This window comes from Cornus florida, unplaced genomic scaffold (assembly GCF_030987335.1).
Source record: "Cornus florida cultivar Cherokee Brave unplaced genomic scaffold, ASM3098733v1 CherokeeBrave_3.0.0_Hap2_Chr09, whole genome shotgun sequence".
Classification (NCBI taxonomy): Eukaryota; Viridiplantae; Streptophyta; class Magnoliopsida; order Cornales; family Cornaceae; genus Cornus; species Cornus florida.
In genome coordinates this window covers 5,498,945-5,506,362 of record NW_026775579.1, presented here as the reverse complement: position 1 = coordinate 5,506,362, position 7,418 = coordinate 5,498,945, and positions in this window count along the sequence as shown.

Below are 7,418 nucleotides of genomic sequence, written 5' to 3'. Positions count from 1 at the left end.
CCTCAAGCCAATGAGGTTTGGCCTAATGAGGTTCAGCAAGAGTAGAGGACGAGACCGAGGTAGTTGCTTCGGATAATCACCCTTATCGCGCACAAGATAAACAGGTCGAATCCAGCCGCAAACTCACAGTATGGACAAATGGCGTTCAGGATGGTGTCCAGGAGGCTTTTGATGAAAAGAAGCTCCTGAGGATTCAGACACCCGCCGAGATGGCCAGGGAGCATAAGGCCTTTCTGGTGAAGACACCATTCACTGATCATATATACTATGTCGACAGACCAAAAAAATTCACTATGCCGTCCTTCACTTAGTTTGATGGCACGGGAGATCCTTCCCGCCACCTCGATCATTATTCACAAAAGATTGCTCTAGACAACTACAACGATGCATTCATGTGTAAAGTTTTCCCAACTAGTCTAACGGGAGCCGCATTGGAATGGTTCAAGAATAAGCCACATAAGTCCATCCCGAACTACGAAACTTTGTGCGCCATGTTCCTAGCACAATACTGCAGAAATAAAAAGCAGAAGAACACTATCGCTAGTCTTTTCACTATAAGATAGAAGAGAGGATAAACGTTACAGGATTTCCTCTCCAGGTTCAACATGGAGGCTTCGGAGATAGCAGATTGTCACCCTGAGACTGCTATAGAAACGTTCAAGATCGGTATGATCTAGGGAACCAAGTTCCATACCTCCTTAGTCAAATATTCCCTTCCGGATATGCAGACTCTCAATGCCTGGGCACAAATTTACATTTGACTTGAAGAGAATGTAGCCTACTGAGCACAACATGCCACCCTCGCCACGGTATAAAATAAGCCTCGGGAAAAAGCTTCGAATTCAAAGAGTCAAAGAAGCCAATATGCCTCAGCACTAGTCGTCCAGATACCTGAGAAAAGGCAAAGGACTGAGGAGAGATGTTAACACCCCTCCATACCACATTGGCCCGATTATTCTAGGAGAACAAAGTTAGATTCACCACTCCTCAACCAATGCGACAACCCTTGGAATAGAGGGACAAGAATAAACATTACACCTACCATAGGGATTATGGACATACAACCAATGATTGTAGGTCCCTTAGGCGACAAGTGGAAAATATGATAGTTAGAGGAGACTCAACAGATTATCTTGCACCAAAGGAACAGCCGAGGCCGAAGGAGGTTAATCCTCGAAAGGTAGAAGGAAATCAAGTTAAGGTCATTCATGCAATACATGGGAAGTCGGACGAAGACCAAGAATTGGAAGAGGTGTACCGCTCCAGATTGAGGGCAGTCCACAGGTTAAGGAAGTTATCTGCAGTAAACACCATTGCTTCAGGCAGTATTAGTATCAGATTTGGAGATGGAGATTTATCAAGAGTGCAGCTTCCCCATAAAGATCCACTTGTCATTAGTCTGTTGGTAGCAAATTACATGATTAAAAGAGTCTTGGTAGACCCGGGCAGCAGCGCTAATATTATAACAAAAGTAGCCTTTGAACAACTGGAGATCTCATCATCATTAATTTAAGTCACTTCCAGTCCTTTGATGGGGTTTGATGGAACAAAGGTAGACCCTATTGGGGTAATCAATTTATCATGCACTGCGGCGAAGAGGACACTGAAAGAAAACTTTATTCTAACAGAAATTCATCCTTCCTACAATCTTATTATAGGAAGAGGTTGGATTCATCGAATGAATGGAGTACCGTCTACTTTTCATCAGGTGATGCGATGCTTATCTCCAGATGGAAAAGAAGTTATTAACCTTTGGGGAGATCAAGTTGCTGCAAAAGAATGATACATATTGACGTTGAATGAGGCAAAGAAAGGAATTACGATGTTCAAACTAGATACGGCCCCTGAAGGTATTGATAAATAGCAATTACAGAGTCCTCTGCCCAAGTATTTGGAAGCAGAGGCAGAAGCTGAAGCTACAAAGCCCACTGAGGAATCTCTTGAAGCTGTCAAAGTTATCCTCGGCAATTCGCAGAAAGTCACTTATATGGGTTCTTCCCCCACAACCGAAGAGAAGGAAGGGTTAGTTGGTGTCATCTAAAGAAATGCAGATACATTCGCCTAGGTCCATTCGGACATGCTGGGAATCAGCCCTTTGGTCTCATGCCATAACCTAAGGGTGGACCTTTTATTCAGGCCAGTCAAACAAAGACATAGAAGGTTCGTTCCTGAAAAAAATCGAATCATTGCTGAAGAAGTAGACAAGTTGCTTCGAGCAGGCTTTATCTGCAAAGTACACTACCCTCAATGGCTTTCGACCGTAGTGGTGGTCCAAAAGAAGATTGGAAAGTGGAGAGTTTGTATAGATTTTACCAACTTCATTAAGGCTTGTCCCAAGGATAGTTTTCCACTACCAGAGATAGATCAGATGGTTAATGCTACCACAGGTTATGAGAGACTCACATTCTTTTGATGCATACTCCGAGTACAATTAGATTCCTATGAATCCAGAGGATGAAAAAAAAACATCCTTCATTACAGAGAACGGAACTTACTGTTATAAAGTCATGCCCTTCGGACTTAAGAACGCTGGGGCTACTTACCAGCGTCTCGTTAACAAGATCTTCAACAAAATGTTGGGAAAAATAGTTGAAGCCTATATTGATGACATGGTAGTTAAAAGTGTGAAGAAAGAATTTCATCCCAGGCACCTCCAAGAAGTCTTTGACACTTTGAGAAAGTATAATATGAGGTTAAACCCTTCCAAGTGTTCCTTTGCAGTCTCGTCAGGACAATTCCTCGGCCATATTGTCAACAAAAGAGGAATAAAAGTAAGCCTGACTCAGGCTCAAGCCCTCATACAAAATCAGGAGCCAAAAACTCGTAGGGAAGTACAGTTTCTAACCGGCCGAATTGCAGCTCTCAGCCGTTTCATATCCCAACTGTCCTATAAGTGTAAACCATTCTTTGATGCTATAAGGTATAGGGACCCCAGCAACAAGAAGCTCTTACTCAATTAAAGTACTATATGACTAAACCCCCAATTTTGTCTGCCCCGAAGCCTGACGAAGCCCTCGTCATGTATTTAGCAATCTCTGGAATAACTACAAGTGCCGTACTGATCCGAGAGGAAGGAAAGAATCAACACCCGGTCTTTTACACAAGTAAGACAATGATAGATGCTGAAACAAGATATAGCAAAGCGGAGAAGATCATATTAGCCTTAGTATATGCAAAAAGGAAGCTCAGGCACTACTTCGAGTCTCACCGCATTGTGGTCCTCACAAATTACCCTATGAGAGCCATCCTTTCCAAGCCAGACCTGTCCGGGAGAATCACCAAATGGGCAATTGAACTCAGTTCTTTTGATATAGCTTACGAACCGAACGTGTCTCACAAGGGACAGGCCATGGTTGATTTCTTCCTGGAGTATGAGGATAAGCCTGAAGAGCCAGAGCTTCCCGAACTATAGTGGGAGCTTCAGGTAAATGGTTCCTCAAACCTAACCAGTGCAGGAGCTAGGGTCATCGTTACAACCCCAAAATGAACCAAGTTGCAGCAATCAATCCGCTTGAATTTTCCAGTCACCAACAATGAAGCCGAATATGAGGCCTTGCTAGCTGGACTTCGGTTGGCGAACCAGCTTCAGGTAAAATGTCTATATGTTTTTAGTAACTCACAACTCATTGTGAATCAGGTGACAAGAAAGTATTAGCCCAAAGAAGAGAGAATGAAAGCATATAAGGAGGCTGTAGAAAATGCCACACGTGGGTTCAATCAAATTGAATTTCACCAAATACCAAGAGAAGAGAACGTCGAAGCAGATAAACTAGCTACAACGGCATCTTCCTCAGACGAAGATTTGATCCGTGTGGTGCCTATCGACACTTTGAACGAACCTAGCATGAGTCCTCAGTTACAGATAATGGTGATTCCAGAAATTCCACGAGAGCCATGTTGGATAGACCTATTGGAGAGTTATCTCAAGAATGGAACCCTTCCGAACCAGAAAGATGAGGCTAGAAAAATAAGGTTCGCAGTGGCGAAGTATTCCATTATTAATAACCATTTATATAGAAAGTCATTCTCAGGTCCTTACTTGAAGTGCTTAAACCCCACCGAGGCCCTTGAATTATTGAAGCGAGTTCATCATGGGGATTATGGCAACCACTCCGGTAGAAGATCCCTCGCACATAAGGTTTTAATTCAAGGCTACTTCTAGCCATACCTGGCTCGGAATTCCGAAGAATATGCTAGAAGATGTGACAAATGCCAACGATACGGCCCAATGAAGCATCAACCAGCTGAAGATCTATGCGTAATGGCAAACCCATGGCCATTCGCACAATGGGGAATTGATATAGTTGGACCTTTACCTAAAGCTGTGGAGCAAAAGGACTACGTGTTACTAGCCACAGATTACTTCATAAAGTGGGTAGAAGCAGAGGCTTATTCAAGTGTGACTCATGAGTAAGTGAAAAGTTTTCAATGGAACAATATAATTTGCCGATTCGGAGTGCCGAAGGTCATCATGATGGATAACGGCAAGAATCTGGACAATAGAAGCACAAGGAAGTTCTTTGCCAAACATGGGATTAGGCAGAAGTTGGCCATGGTTAGTCATTCACAAGGGAATGGGTAAGCTGAAATAACCAACCGAACCATCTTCAATTGTCTGAAGAAAAAGCTGGAGCAGCTTTAATCAAAGTGGTACGAGAATCTGCCCAAGGTACTCTGGACATATCGAACCACCCCACGAAGGCCAACAGGAGAAAGTCCTTTTGCAATGGCTTATGGATCCGAAACTATCATCCCCACAGAGTTAGTAGTCCCAACTCTTCGGACACATTAATTACTCGAAGGAAATAATGACTAATAGCTCGAACATAGCCTTGATATCTTAGAAGAAAAGAGGGATGCTGCAGCGATTAGGCTCGCTTCATATCAACAACAGTTGCGAAACAGTTACAATAAGAGAGTTAAGTTCCGGAGCTTTGTAGTAGGAGATTGGGTGCTGAAGCAAGAGACGGCACATGTAAAAAAATTGCAACCCAATTGGACCGGACCCTACAGAGTTACAGAAGCAGTGGGGAAAAGAGCTTACCGGCTAGCTGAAGCCAATGGGTGAGTGATTGCACGCCCATGGAATGCTGTACACCTTAAAAGGTACTATCATTAGGAAATTCGATTCATCTTTCTATATTTCTTTATGCAAATAAAGCTGTCTATGGCCCATATAATAAAATTCCTTATTACCTTCGTATTTTTACATCCTCTTTTGTGAATATGTGATGTAATAATGCTCCAAATAATAAAGAACGTTGGATACACAAGTGATCAACGACCCTGTGAATCCAACTGTCTTCATTACCGTATACGCACAATCAACCCCCACAAATATATTGCTATTTGTGGCCACTTTTTATTCAATGTAGGATACTTTTCACTTCAATATCTTTCTATTTTCTTTTCGTAATAGGGGGCAAGACTAGTACCCTAGTTTAGATGTTATGAGAAAAGATATTAAAAAATAATAATAATAAAAAAGACCACAAATATTTTTCACTGAGTTTTTTGCAAATAAAAAACCTTCTACACAACAAAATTTTTGTTTTTGTCCCACATTGATAAAAAGTAACTTTGACAGTCCTTTTAAAGAGGGCAAAACTTAAGTATATAAACATATTGTAAAGAGGGCCCATTGGATACTGGGATGGCCCACGAGCCATTCTCAGGCCCCAAGTCTAGAGGGCATTTTTTGCAATTATTCACCCCATTTTTGTATACAAAAACGCCCAATATATTTGGCCTAAAGCTAATCTATACTTTTCTCCCACATCGAATATAAATAAGAAAAGAGAATGGTTGATATAATCAAATCTCACTACAGGTAGACACCAAGGAAAGAGTGTCCGTGGAATGAAGGTCCCTAACTAAACGTTTGGGGATCTAGCCAGGTCACTGCCACTCTTTTCCTTGGCCTTCTCTAACTTTTAAATCTTCGGACCTCTAGAGTCCAAAAAGGTATCAATGAATTCCTCTAAGGCATATATCATTGCCGATGAAGTTCATACTTCGGACCACAAGAGTCCGAAGATATCATTGAAGTTCATACTTCGGAGCATAAGAGTCTAAAGATATCAATGAAGTTTATACTTCGGATCAAATGAGTCCAAAGATATCATTGAAGTTCCATTACAAGGAAAAGGCTTTTAACGACATGCAATGCAAGTCATTACAACACGCAAACACATGTTGTGTTTGCGTTTACCCTTTTAACGACTCTACTATTTCGTCTTATCATGATGTTTATTTCAACATTCTATATATGTCATTAATATTTTTATTTTAATAGCATGCATTGCATGTCGTCAAAAGGGGGTTATATATATATATATATATTTAATAAAATCCATTTTCTTTCTAATGAAACTAACAATCTGTCTTGCATCTGTGTTCAATATGACAAATGATACCTTCAATTTGAAAAAATAAGGCGCAAATCATATCATATAACCACATACAACATAATATGTATTAATAAGAATAACAAAAATCCATTACTTTTCATTAAACCAAAAACATCAAGTCTAGTACCGTGTCAAAAAAAAAAAAAAAAAAAAAAAATTAAGGCCACTATGAATATTAAAAAAGTTCCGAGTCATCCAATATGATGACGTCAACAAGAAATAAAAACTAAACCACTAAATTCAATAAAAAAACAATCATCTTTTGCAAAATAAGAACATAACCATCGATTTGGAATATATATTAGCTCTTCCTTGTCCGTACAATATCTTGACGGTAACAATTGATCCTTCAATCACATTTTGTAAAAAAAACAAAAAAAAAACATTAAGTTTAGTAAGTTAAATATGTCACATAACGAAAACATTAAAATGCCTTAAAGAAGTAGGGGGAAGGAAAAGGCGAAGGAGATGAAGCTAGAAAAGGTTCCTTTTGGTCAAAAAGCTCACATTTGATAACAGATGAAAGGCAAAAAAAAAAAAAAAAAAAAAAAATCTTCCATACCAACTATTTAGATGGACAGTACATGGTAATTAAGAAATTTGTAAGCCAACAGTAGGACCAGCCATGTAGAATGAAACAGGATGCATAAACAATAAACTTGTTCATAATTTCACCATAGCTAAAATGAAGTTTGTAAGAAAAAACTAGGGGCAAGGCTGGGAAGATAAATTAAGTATGAATGATTTTACTGAAACCATATTCTACATGTGTAGAATGTTAAAAGTTACTGAGTCTAGTTTCAAAAGGAGACAAATGTATATATTTACAAGTACTAAAATTTTGATATCAAAAGTGAAAAACTACCTCATTACCTTTTTAATTAGAATGTCTTTCTCAAGTAATAATGTAGTGCAACCTGATGTGACAATTATGATACCCCTGGATTTTCGAATGTGGGTTGGCCAGGCCTATGCCCGAATACTCGAGGATATCAAAAACAAATCGGT